The sequence below is a fragment of the Elephantulus edwardii genome, unplaced genomic scaffold, assembly GCF_000299155.1.
Source record: "Elephantulus edwardii isolate Elephantulus edwardi_28Jun2011 unplaced genomic scaffold, EleEdw1.0 scaffold00023, whole genome shotgun sequence".
Lineage (NCBI taxonomy): Eukaryota > Metazoa > Chordata > Mammalia > Macroscelidea > Macroscelididae > Elephantulus > Elephantulus edwardii.
This window is the reverse complement of record NW_006399773.1, coordinates 11,536,541-11,551,045: the sequence shown is the minus strand read 5'-3', so window position 1 is coordinate 11,551,045 and position 14,505 is coordinate 11,536,541.

Here is a 14,505-nt window from a genome sequence, read left to right as displayed (position 1 = left end):
CAACAAAGATCTTTTTCACAGTTAAGTGGGCACCTGGTCTTTGAGAATCTTCTCTGGAGACAGCCCTCTTGGGTTCCACCACCCTTCCATCCACCTTGTGGGGCCTTGCATTCATGGCTGCATCCACCTCTTCCACAGTTGAGCATGTGACAAAGCCAAAGCCTCTGGAGCGCTTGGTATTTGGATCTCTCATTACCACACAGTCCGTGAGCATCCCCCATTGCTCAAAATGGCTCCTCAGACTTTCATCCGTCGTCTCGAGGCTCAGCCCCCCGATGAATACCTTCTGCAGCTGTTCGGGCTCTTTAGGAGACTCTGACTTCGACATGGCGGCGGTGGGAATAAACTCTTTTGCGATGCTTCCTCGGCAGCGTTCTCCAGCAGAAAGGAACAAGCTTTATTCATTTTCTAACTATCAGATGTATAACAAGTAATTGGAAAGACCATGAGTCAGACATACCTTAGTCTGCAAAGTGACATCATTATTCTTCAATAATTTGGAGAGGTCCCTAAATACAGATTTTCCCAATGTAATATGTCTCCTTATTTCCTGACTGCTGACACTAAAGGTGTTAATTTTGGATCCAAACAAGATGAAGCTGTTGACAGTTTCAATATTCCAGTGGCAATGATCATTGTTTTCTTGACACCGAGAGGCAATCTATACTGAAGGCTGTATTCCTTGATCTTCTTCAACTCATGCTTCAAGTCCTCCTATCTTTCTCTAGTTGGGAGCCTCACATGTGGAACAGTTGGATTCTGAAGGGTAGGTTATTTCGATTTAATTGAAAGTCAGGTGTAAACTATTTGGTTCCTTTTTATTTCATTATCAATCAAGTGTAAACTGGTCATCTGGGTTTAGTTAACAATCAGTTGTGTCCTGGAAATCTTGTTTAAATCAATCAGGACTTGGTGGGTGAACCTTTGCATTAATTTATGTTAACTGTGTTTAGCGAGAACATTGTTCTAAGTGGTACAGCACTTGTCTTTCAGTTTGTTGTACTGAGATAACTTGAGATTTTCCCAGTATAATATGTCTCCTGGACTCCTAACTGCTGATAAAAAGTTCATCAGTTGTGGAATCCATGTAAAATCAAGTCATTGACAGTTTCAATCTTTTCTCCAACAGTGATGTTGCCTTTCAGTCCAATGGTGTTTGTTTTCTTGACATTGAGATACACTCCATATTGAAGACTGTAGTATTTGATCTTCTGAAGTAAGCTCTTCAAGTCCTCCTCATTTTCAACAAGCAAGGTTTTATGTTCTATATAAAAGAGATTACTGATGACCTTTCCTCCAATTCTGATGGTACTTTCTTCTTCATCGAGTCTAGCTTCTTAAATAATTTGCTCAGCATATAGATTGAACATATATGGATAAGGACCCAACCGTGGCACACACTTTCCTAATTTTAATCCATGTAGAGTCTCCTTGCTCTGTTCTCACAACAGATTTTTGGTCTAAGTTTCACATGAACACAATTAAGTGTTCTGGGAATCTATTCTTTAGAAATGATTAAACAAGTAATAGTAATAGAATTTTACTGGTTAAAAATAGTACTAGAAATGGTTAAATAATGGAAGCCTTTTAAAAAGAATTATTTGGATACAATAATTTAATGAAAAATTACCAGGATTTCATATAAATATAAAAACATAGCACAAATTAATTTACAAGAGGATTTTATATTTATATATTGTGCAATTGGGTGTTAGCCTAAAATTGTTTGGGGAATTTTTTAGCTATTACTTTAACTGTAGACATCTTCCTGTAAATCATCAGCATCTATGAGACTAAGATAAGATAAAGAATGTTTCTCACACTGAGTTACAAGACTTGGGGAATCTGGAGTGAGACTCTGACGGTGAGATCTGGTGATCGTGGTGGAGAGACTGTGGCATTGCTCTGGAGAAATTATGGCAAAGTTTAACCAAAGGATCCCTGAGATAAAGACCACAGTTAATGTTTTTTGCTGTTCTTATTGGATACCTGAAGAAGAAGAAGATGATTTATAACTACTCTGGGCAAACCTTGCTAGATAACTGAGTAAAATAGAGGCTTCTGAAAATTGAAGTGCTAAACTGAAATCAGGACTTTCACAAATTAAAGAATAAGGATTTGCTCTTTAATCTGTTTTGGGACTGCTAGTCTAAACCTGGATTTATATTATGAGGTATTCTTTGCCTCCTCCACACTTTACCTTATTTCCCTAATAAGTCCCATTCTTAGTAGCACAACTGAGTAAATTTTGTGAGTGAAAAACAAACAAATAAACCATTTAATATTGATGTGGCTCTAGAGACACCATGGGACTAGGCTACATGCTCAGTGTGTTTTCTGCTCTGGGCAGTGAAGGGCTGTGCTTTTCTCATTCCCTCTGGCCTTTTCAGAGACATCTTATGGCCCTGTGCTCTTATGTCTCATTTTCTGTTCACAAGACAGCAAGCAATTTGTAATTAGTTGCAGAAATAAAGTGTCAAGAAGATACTTTAATAGCTGTTGTTTTTGTTATGTGCCCTCGATTGGCTTGACTCATAGCAACCCTATGTATAATAGTCCTAAATGCCATTCTATCCTGTGCCAACCTCGCCCTCTCAAGCACACTCATTCCCACCACTCCACTCACAGAATTGATTCATCTCATCGAGGGTCTTCCTCTCCTGTGCTGTCACTACACTCTCCCAAACCTGATTTTCCTCTCCAAGGACCAGTCACTCCTTGTAAAATGCCCAAGTATGTCAGCCAAGCTTCAGAATCCATAACTCCAAGGAGCATTCTAGCTTCACCCTCTCCAGGACAAACCTGTTTATTCCCCTAACAGTCCATGGTATATTCAACACTCTTCTCCAGCACCACAGCTTAAAGGCATCAATTCTTTTTCTGTCATCCCTATTCACTGTCCAACTCTCCAAAGCATAGCATGTAATTGCAAAGACTATAGCCTGGATCAGGTGCACCTTTGTCTCCAGTCTGACATCGTTGCTCTTCAGTACTCCTGAGAGGTCCCTCACAGCTGACTTTCCCAATACAATTCATCTCATAATTTCCTGGCTGCTGTTACCAAGAGTGTTGACTGTGGAACCAAGTAAACTAAAACTGCTAACTATCTCAATCTCTTCACCATCCATAGTGATGCTGCCAAATGGCCCAGTGCTGAGAATCTTTGTCTTCTTGATGTTGAGCTTCAATCCATACCTTGCACAGCAAACACTTCAGGTCCTCCTCAGTTTCAGCGAGCAGGGTTGTGTCATCTGCATAATGCAGGTTGTTGATGATTCTTCCACCAATCCTGATGGCACATTCCTCCTCGTACAGCCCAGAGTCTCTGATGATCTGTTCTGCATACAGATTGAAAAGGTATGGAGACAAAATACATCCCTGACAGACCCCCTTCTTGATTTTGAACCATCCAGTGTCTCCCTGCTCTGTTAATATAATTTTATTTTGATAAGAAGAAAGATAGACTATGAGTTGAGATATTGGAAAAGAGTGCTGAGTGTCAAGTGGATTCCCAGAAAAACAAAACAATATCTTAGAAAAAGTGACATCAGAGCGCTCCTTGGAGTAAAAAATAAGAAAGTTTAGTCTCACATACTTTGGTCAGGTTGTTAGGAGAGCATGTCATTGAAAAAGGATGTCATGTCTGAAGGAAAGTCACTGAAAGATAGGAAGACCCTCAGTGAGACGGATTGACTCAGTGACTGCAGCCAATCAAGTAAATCCGAGATGAGATAGATGGCACAGGAGAGGACATGGTTTGGAGCTACTAGACTTGATGGTGCTTAACAATAACAAAAACAATAACTGAGATAATTATTAAAGTTAACATAATGAGCTATCATTTAGTTTTTTAAACAGAAAAATATCACTTTTGCAATTTATAATAATTTTATATAACCCAAATCATTATAATTAGATTTTTTCATGTAACTTCAATAACAAGAACAATATATTAAGAAAAAAAAATCATCACATTTTCAATTTCAATATTGTATGAAATATTTTATAAAAGGACTTCTTTTACTTTACAAAGCCTCTACAGCTAGTTTGATATTGTTATTAGATGATTGCAGAAATATTATCAGATAGAAAATCTATGTACATCATTTAAAGATTTCCATAAGTATAGGAAAGAAAATATTATTTGACTGCATTAATCATATTAATCAAATTAATGGAATAGAACTCTCTTGTTTTGGCTGCATGCTTTTCTATAACATGCTTTACATCCAATACGAGAATTCTGGCAAATTATGAGCTGTGTATTTTTCAAGGAACAAGTTTACGTTCTTTGTCCTCTCAACAACAGAAGTTGCTTTATTAAAATGCAGGTTGGCAGAATAACTGCAAAGACAGAGGGAAGGTAAAGAACTTTCAGCGGAATAAAAATCATTGTGTTGCAATCACATTTTCTCCTAGAGCAAAATTATGTCTTTACTTGTTTTTGGCAGATAATGAACATTATCCACTAGCTTTTGTTGCTGTAAGTGCAGCAGGTGAGCAGATGGATACCAGGGATGATTTGATAGACACCTATTTTGGGAAGATCGGGCAGCTGCTCTGAGCCACATTCACACCAGGTGAGGACTTCAGGGGAGATAACAATGACTGTATGGGGTCGTTTTTCTTGGAAAGAAAAAAAAATCCTGGTTTTTGGCATGAAGGGAACAAATTCAATATGCTGGTTGATTAATGCATTGGAGACACATACTTAATGCAGGCATGCATTTTTATGTAATTGTTATTGTTAGATGCTTCCCAGTTGACTCCAACTCATTCTTGTTGTTTATATACTAGCATAGCACATCTATATAAAACAGAAGGAAATATTAACTAATTCTATATCACCCTCACAATTGCTATTGTACTTTTTATATGAAAGCTTCATATTAAATGTTGCTTTAGGTACCCTAAGTCAGCTTCATCTCATAGTGAACCTACATAAAACAGACTGAAACTACCCAATCTTACACCATCTTTACAATCTCTATGTTTACACACATTGTTGTAATTATTATGTCAGTCCATTTCAATGAGGGTCGTTTTTCTCTTTTGCTGATGCCCTAATTTTCCTTTCCCAATAACTTATCCCTCTTGCTAAAATGAAAAAAAAGTAAACAATATCTCATCCTTGTATATCTTTTAAGACTTTGTTTAATTTTTTATTCTCTTTTAAGACTTTTGATAGTTCGTAGTATATTCAATATTATTAACCAACACCACAATTCAAAGTCATCAATGTTTCTTTGATCTCCCTTGTTCATGGTCCAACTTCCACATGCATATGAAGCAATTGAAAATACCATGGTTCGAGGCAAAAGCACCTTAGTCTTTAAAATTACATCCTTGCTCATTAACCCTTTATTGCTCTTCTGCTGCACTTACATCACTTACTACTTGACTGAAAGGTCATTTTTCCAATAGACATATTGTCTCAGAAAGTTTCAGATCCCTGAGTACTGTACTCTCACCCTTTAATATTTTTAATGCACCAATTCTGAATCTTAGTGATCCTATAAGGCAGAGTGCAACTCCTAATAGTTTCCAAGACTATAATCTTTATGTAAACAAATTGCAAAATCTTTCTCCACAGAATGACTGGCAGATTTAAGCCACACTAAGGATATTGAAAGATAAAAAAAAAATTAAAACTATAAAATTTAAAATTCATTGATGTAAAAAGGCAAAATAAAAAGTGCTTACTTTCAAAGTAAAAACTTAATGAAAAGGTAGTAACTGTCATATGTCATGTTGTTGTTAATTGCCTTCGAGCCAAGATCGACTCACAGGGACCCTGTGAACAAGAGTCCTGATGCTCCTCTATAACTATCGACATTTATCAAAGTTCATAGAGTTTCCCGGGGCATGTTTTTTAGGAAGTGGATCCCACTCCTGCTTCCAACTTGCATGACATAGATGTTGGAATAACAGAGAGAAAGTGAGAGATTTAAATAATTTTTGAAACTGTCGTGCATGTAAAAGTAAATATATTTGAAATGGGTAAAAAGATGAACCTTATTGGCAATAAATATACACAACAAAATGTTTTTTGGAAGTTTAGAACTGAAAATTAAGTATTTCAAATAAAAATGTACTAGATCTGAAATGGAGATGTCAGTAGTAAAATGAGATATCTTGAAGATCTATCAACAGAAAGATAAACTCTTCAATCTCAAAAACTAAGATTTTTCTCACTATCAATAGTATTTTGAAAGGAATCAAATGAAATACACTCATTTATTCTTAAATTCAAGGATATTTAAGGGTGTTCTTAAAAAGAAAGCACAGGAGAGAATGATCCTGGCTGAGATGGACTGATACAGTAAGTGGAGCAATTAATTGGGATTGGTGTGTCAGATTTGTGAGACTGGCTCTAGACAGAATAGGCTTAAAGCTGCTGTTCATCAGGTCGCTATGGGTTGCAAGTGACTTGATGGCACACAATAACAGTGAAAACTTAAAAAGAAAAGGATATTTTGGCAGATAGAACATTGGCTTCATTGATAAAGGAAGGACAACACAGGTGACAAAAAGCTGAGTATATGTGAACAGCATTTCCCCTTCTTGATTTATTTAAAAGAAATAAAAATGTCCAGTTTGTATGCTCTTAGGGACCTCTCCAGAGTACTAAAAAGAAATGGGGTCACTCTGGTGACTAAGGTGTGCCTGATACATGCCATGGTCTTTGTAATCTTGCTATGTGTCAGAGCACTGGACAATGACTAGGAACTATAGAAGGAGAATTGATGCCTTTGAGCTGTGGTGTTTGAGAACAGTATTGAAAATACCATGGACTGCTAAGAAAAAGAAGAACAAGTTCATCCTGTAAAGTATTAAACTAGAAAGTTCCTTGAAGGCAAAAATTTGAAGCTTTGTCTGACATACTTAGGACTTGTTGCAAGGAGGGACAAGTCCTTGGGTAGGGATGTCATGCTTGGAAGGGTGGAGAGACAGTGCAGGAGAGGAAGACCCTGAATGAGATGGATTTATTTAGTAACTGGGGTAATGGAGCAGATGTGTCAGAGACAGTGAGAATGACACAAGATTGGGAAGCGTTTAGGGCTTTTGTACATAGGGTCACTATAAGTCTCACTTGACTCGATGGTACATAACAACAACAATAATTCATTGCTGTCCATTTGAAACTGAATCATAGCTGACCCACCATTGGGTTTCTGATGCTATAAATCACATAAGAAGAGATGTCCTATCTTTTTCCCTTGGAGCTATTAGTGAGTTTGAATTACCAGAGAGTTGAAGCTTTTCAATTAATAGTGCAACTCCTTATCGATTATGCCACCAGAGGTTCCTACAATTTGATATGTTGCTGTTGTTGATTGCCTTCAAATCGAGCATGACTCATAGCAACCCTATAAACAAAAGGCCTGAAGCCCTTCTACAACTATTGACAATTTGATATAAAGTATGTTAATAACAAATGATTCTATAGGTTAATATTAAATTAGAAGACATCAGAAGGAGGTTGTGATTGAGGTAGGGAAGTGGTAGATTCTAGTTAGTTTTTGTTGTTAGGTGATATCAAGTCAACTATTACTTCTAGTGACCCTATGAACAACAGACCTGAACCTTGCTCTATCCTGTGCCATTCTTAAGGTCTCTGAGGAACTGCAGTCCATTGCTGAAGTCACTGTCAATCCATTTCATTGGAGGTATTCCTCTCTTTCTCTGACTCTCCATCTTTCCAAGCTTTATGTCCTCTCCAAGCAATAGCTTTGCCTAGCTACATGTCCAAAGTATGAAAGATTAAGCTTCACTATCTTTGCCTCCAGGGAACACCTTGGATACACTTTTCCCAAGACCTGTTTTCTGTTTTGGCAATTTGGAGTGTCAGAGCCCTTGAAAATTGGCTTTTCTAGTCATTGTATTAGCCCTTTTGAGGGACATGGTGTCCATCTACCTTAACTGCAGATATATGATAAACAGATGTGTTATCAACATAAGAGAATGTTTTCTTTACTATAAAAAAGAATAATGATGGTGGGGGAAAGACTGTTGTAAGTTATCCTTGAGACAGAGCCACCATTAAAGGTTTTGTTGCTGGATGATTGAAGGCAAAGCAGATTTGTAACTGATCTGAGACAAAAGTTGCTAGATGGTTGAGGAAACCATAGCCGTCTTGGCATTTGTGCTGCTGAACTGAACTAAGACTTTGACTAACTGAGGAATTGTGCCTTGTTAATCTGGCTGGGATTGCTGGACTACATGTGGACTTGCATTGTTTGATATCTTTTGCCTACCCCACTCTTTAACTTTTTTTCCCCCTACTAAACCTCACAACTGCTAGCAAAGACTGTGACTCTTGGAACAAACATCAGATCCAAAATTGAAAGAGAAAGGTGCAGGAGCATAGAGGGTGTCATGTATGACCTTGAAGCTATTTTTTGTACTATTAATATTATTGGTGAGGACAATTTCACTTTATGAAGCTGGTAGAAGTCAGACGAGTCTTCACCATTTTATCACTGTTCATTTTGCACAGTCCGTGAAATATTCTGCACTCTTCTCTTGCACTACCATTCAAAAGCATCAATTCTTCTTCTGTCATCCTTATTTATTGTCTAAATTTCTGAGACATAGTAGGTGATTGAGAAGACCATAGCCTGAATCAGGTGCACCTCAGTGTTCAAAATGACATCATTGATCCTAAGTATTTTGGAGTGGATGTACTCAATGCAATACATCAACTTATTTCCCCATTACTAGAACCACATGTTTTTTCATGTTTACTCAACACAAAATTATTGATAGCTTCAGTCCTTTCTCAATATATCATGAGTTAGGACTGTTAGTCCTGTGGTGAGGACCTCTGCTTTTTTGAAGTTAAGATATAAGCTTTACTGAAGCAGTGTAGAAAATTCACAGGATCTAACTAATGCTTCAGAGGGGACTATCAAGCTCTAGCCAGAGAAGGTTGCCATACACAGACATTTTTTTTTTCTGATTGGTGGTGAGAGGCAACCTTTTCTGACAAGGTGATCACAAGTGTTCTACAAGGTTACATCAATTTCTGTACTTCTCCACTGTACTACAAGGTTACAGCAATTTCTGTATTTCTCCAAGGTTTTGGTGCCTCTAATTATAAATGTAAAACTATGAAGTGGAGAAGGGGTGGCCTAGAACCACTTATAGTAAAAATTTAGTACACATTTTACCAAGAATAGGTATTTTGTTAAATAGTAAAGATAGGAGAGAAAGTGATGGCATTTTATTAGGGCTTCAGTTGTAGACAGATGCATAAGAAGATGTAAAAATTACTAAGAATTTCCTGAAAACTAGGAACCTCACCAATTTTAGTGAAACAGCTGGTGAGAAATTTTTGGAGACTTCTCTCCTCTGAGGGCTTTCAGAATTCATTTCAATGCTTCAGTGTATTTTTCAGTGTACACTTTGCTGACCTTTCATGATAGTTCCCTTGACCTTGGCAATAATTTAATTGGCTTATTTTTGTTCCTTAATTTTTTTCCGTTAGTATTAAATTTATGCACTTTATTAAATGCTTGACTTTCCTTTTAAATCAAGTGTATTTCGAGGGGTTTAAGGAACTCTAGGGGCATAGTGAAAAGCAGTTGTGCTGCTGGTTCAAAGACATGAATGTCAAATCCACCAGCTGCTCAGCAGGAGGATGGTGGGCGATCTCTTCCTAAACAACTTACTGCCTCTGAAAATCCGCTTGTGTGTGCTATTGAGTCACAACCAACCCATAGTTGACCCTCTACTTGGTTTTCAGAGGTAGTAAATTGTGCCATAGGAGATTACCTGTGTTATTGCCTGTCGAGCATAACTTTGCTCTCTAATGCAAAGATATGCAGTTCAAATCCACCAGCTTCTCTATGGGTGAAAGATGGGAACTCTACTCCTGTGTGATTAACTCCCTCTGAAAACCTGCTGGGAGATCAACTATGGATAGACAACAATTTAATGGTACACAGAACAAGAAGTGGTAAAGAATTGCACTACCAACCCAAAGACAGGCAATTCAAATTAATCAGCTGCTCCATGGGAGAAAAATAGGCAATATTCTTCAGAGTGAATTACAGCTTCTGAAAACCTAGTGGAGGGTCAGTTATGGGTCAGTTCCAATTCAATAATATGTAACAACAGCAAGTGTCATAGATACATTTCTTCTAATTAATGTTGTAATACATAATCAGTATATGAGAGGAATAAATAATAGTTGTCACAGATAGAAAATATGTAACTCTGCCTTCAACCAATACTTGATTGGTTATGTTAAAAGGAAAAATAGAATTTCCTTGAAATAGGCGTAGATATTTTATTTTTTTTTTCCAATCCATCCTGTACATAGAGTATTGGGTCACAAAAATATCATTGTTGTTGAGTCAAAGACAATGAATTTCCATTGAATTTCTGAGTTGTGAGATACTAAAAGATTTCTCTATCCACATGTACTACTGATGGATTAGAACCCCCAGGGAGACATGATCTTTGGGTTAGTAGTGCTAATCCTTGTCCATGTGTGTTAAGTGGGAATTTTATTTTTTATATTGCATATAAGTCCTAAGTTCCAAATATGCCTACCATTTTGCATCAGACTAACCTGCATAAACTCATCAAAGCTGATTTCACTATGTATTGAAGGTGGTTAGGTGAAAAACACGACCTTACACCCAGAAGCTTCAGACTCTATAAATTTACATTTTAAAGGACATGCAGACCCATCCAAAAATGCTGTGAGAGCAGGGAATTTGTATTTCAAAAAAGAAGGACTTGTAAGGGGGAAAAAAGATTACAGTTTTACCTTTTGAATTTCAAGCAAGCTGTTTGCCTTTGTATAAATCAAGGCAGGAAAAGTCACTGCCCATTTGAAGAACTTCCTTTCAGGACTGGAAGTTAAAGGGGACTGGTGAGTAGATAGATTGGAATGGTTGCTTGAGGTGGCCACTTGGGGTCACAAGATGAATGGGATTGGGGGAGTACAGCTTTAAAGAGAGAGGCTGAATTTATATGTGCTCTATTGGTACCAATTAACCTAGTCTGCAGGTGCAAGGAGTAAGAGAAAGAAGGGTCTGGCTGGTCTGAGGTGTAGAATGTTGTGTGAATGTTACTGAAGTAGTTCTAATTGGACTGTTCCAATAAACACAGTGTCTTTTTTCTAGTATGAAATTAGTTAGAAAAGGTGTGCAGATGAACCAACTTTATTTTCACTTTCAGCAAGGAAAAAAGGAGAAGAAAGAGGCTACTGACAGGAAAACAAAACAAAAAAATTCTTGACTGACCCCCGGTCAATATGAATGTTTCCTAAAACAGTAAACCACAAATGTTGCAGAGGCTGTAGGAATTTTAATTTTCATACACAGTTGGTATAAATGTAAGATGGTGCAACCTTATGAAAAGAAGTTTGGTATTTCCTTTAAAAGGTGAAAATAGGAATAGCATTTGTGTGGATGTTGTTTTGATATTTACTGTTTTGTCAGAGGCAACTCATAGGTGACCCTGTAGCAGGTTTCAGAGAGGCTGTAAATCACACAAGAGGAGATTGTCCATCTTTCTTCCATAGAGCAATTAGAAAAGGCAAGAAGCATTTGTAAAACACTACAAAACACAGATAAGTTTTGAGGCCATTATGCTGAGTAAAATAAGTTAGTGAATAACGGACACATACGTTACAAGACCATGCTATAGACAAATTTAAATACAAAAAGATCACTCTAGTTATCAGTGAGGGGAAGGGGAAAGTAGAAAATTAATTAATGTATAATAAACACTTATTAAGATAGGCAACAGGAGAGAAAATACATAATTAATGGGTGATTAGATATTTGAGTATTGCACTTGATATTATGAAACAAATTGTGTGTGATTGATTGATTGGAAAAAACAATATGCTTTTTAACTTTTTCTCAAATCACAATCTAAAAAAAAAAAGCCTAACTCCAGGAAGCGTGAGTGGTCGAATCCCTGGGGAGTTGCTGTACTCTCCCCAAGGCAGTTTGAATCCACCCTCTGTTCCTTGGAGGAAAAGTACAATCACCTACTGTGCAAATTACAACTTTGGAACCATACTGGCGGGCCAGCAATGAGTCAGTTCTAGCACAACAGCAATGACTTAATGATTTACTGCTTGACGGACTTGAAGAGAGAAAGGATAAGTTATTTGAATGTGATTTAGTGGGTCAGTTGTGCAAAATAGCTTTTCTAGGCCATTGCCCTTAAGTTTGCCACATGACTGAGAGGGAGTATGCAAATAGGAGGTATAAGTCTATCCTCAAAAAGACTGGCTAGTTTTGGTGTTCCAGTGAGTTGACAAGCACTGTGGCAACTGGACAATTAAAATAGACATTCAGAGGGCGGGAGAAGAAGAACAAACTGGGGAAGAGGGTAGAGAGAATGGTACAGCAATGAAGGAATGAAAACCCAAAATCCCTGTAAATGCTCATTAATACTAATAAAATTTAATAATAATAAAAAAAAATTAAACAGAATCAGATGTGGAAATTTTGGAATCTCACTAACGGCAGGACAAATGACATACAGGATGCAGCACATCTCCTTTAGGGATCCGAAGTGAGAAAGAGTTGACCTGGGACTGTGGCTCTGTTAACTCAGAACCAGGGGCTTTTACCCAAGCTAGCTGGAAGACTTGAGGGATGTTGATACTGTTATATAGTGTTCAAAGACTTGTTACCATTAAGCCACATGAAATGACTGTAATGCAACCCAATCAAGATGTTTGACATAATTAACTGATATACACTCCTTTCATTTGATGGAATTCTCTGAAGTGAACTTTGATAATGGGCATAGATGTTCAAAATTCCAACCAGAACAGATGATTGTTAAGAGAAAGTAATATGTGTATTGCCTCAGAATACTGGTTTAATAGGAATGGCCAATTTAAACATCGGCTATTTGAAGCAGTGTTTTAAATATAGAATACATCATAGTTTAACAAACAAATTTGTCTTGAAAGAAGTGTAAACAGGGCACACCATTGTTGTGGTTCTTATGTGGCGTGGAGTCACCTGTGACCCATAGCGTCCCTAACTACAGCAATTCTGAAGTCTTCCCTGTCCTGAGCCAGGCTCACACACCAACCTCCATAGCCCCAGTTACTGTATCAATCTATCTCGTCAGGGTCTTCCTCTCCTCCACTGTCCCTCCACCCCTCCAAGCAAGATGTCCTTCTCCAAGGACCCATCTCTCCTGGCCACATGCCCAAAGTATTTTGGATGGGGCTTCAAAATCCTATTCTCTAAGGAGAAAACTTAATTTCACCCTCCCCAAGACAGACCTATTTGCTTTCTTTACAGTCCATGGTATGTTTGGAAAGGTGGAGGGTTGGAAAAAGAGAGGAAGACCCTCAGCAAGATGGATTGACAGACACAGTGACTGCAGCAACGGTCTTAAATCTCTCAGAGACTGTGAGGCTGGAACAGAATAGGATAGAGTTCAGATCTTTTGTTCATAGGGTTGCTATAGGGCATACCTGACTTGATTACACCTACAACAAGAAGTTTTAAAATTTAATGACAAAACTAAATGGTTTATATACTTTCCTTTTTTTTCTCTAGTGGTTTATTTACAATACTCAAATACAAATTGTAACAAATCCTTTCAATTTTCCTCACTCCCCCAACCATCAAATTTTGCAACCCAATGATAAATCCTTCTTCCTCTTGCACATCCACATCCCTTTGCTTTCAGCTTCTCCCACCCCTCCTGGATCCTTATGCTTATTCTACAATAACAGTTTTATACAATATTTATCCTTGTGGGACCTATTTAGTTCACTCAGCATAATTTTCTCTAGTCCCTCCCAACTTAGGAAATAATTTACAAAGTTATTACTCCTGCGTGCTGCATAGTATTCCATTGTGTGAATGTACCATAATTTCTTAATCTGTTCATTTGTGGGTGGATATTTGGGCTGTTTCCATGTTCTTGCGATGGTGAATAATACTGATATGAACATTGGTGTACAAATTTCAGTTTATGTCTCGGTTCTCATATTCTCAGAGTATATTTCAAGTACTGGAATAGCTGGGTCATATTGAATTTCTATGTTCTGATTTTTGAGGAAACATCAAACGGCCTTCCAGAATGAATGCATCATTTTACAATCCCACCAACAATTTATAAGAGTTCCTTTGTCACTACATCCTCTCCAAAATCTATTACTTGCTGCCCTGTTAAACTCTGTCACTCTTACTAAAGTGAGATGGTACCTCATTGTGGTTTTTATTTGCATCTCTCTTATTGTTAGTGATTTGGAGCATTTCTTCATGTGTCTGTTAGCCATTTGACTATCTTCCTCTGCGAAAATTCTTTCCATATCTTTTGCCCATCTTGTAGTTGGGTTATTAGTACTTTATTGTGCAGGCCCATGAGCATGCTGTAAACTTTTGTTATAAGACTCTTGTCTGAGATGGTATTAACAAATGTTTCTTTCCTACACTCTAAATGAGGGCTCTAAGGGAGAATTTCAAATGAATAGTTTCCTCTTCTCCTGAGCTGTGTCAAGTG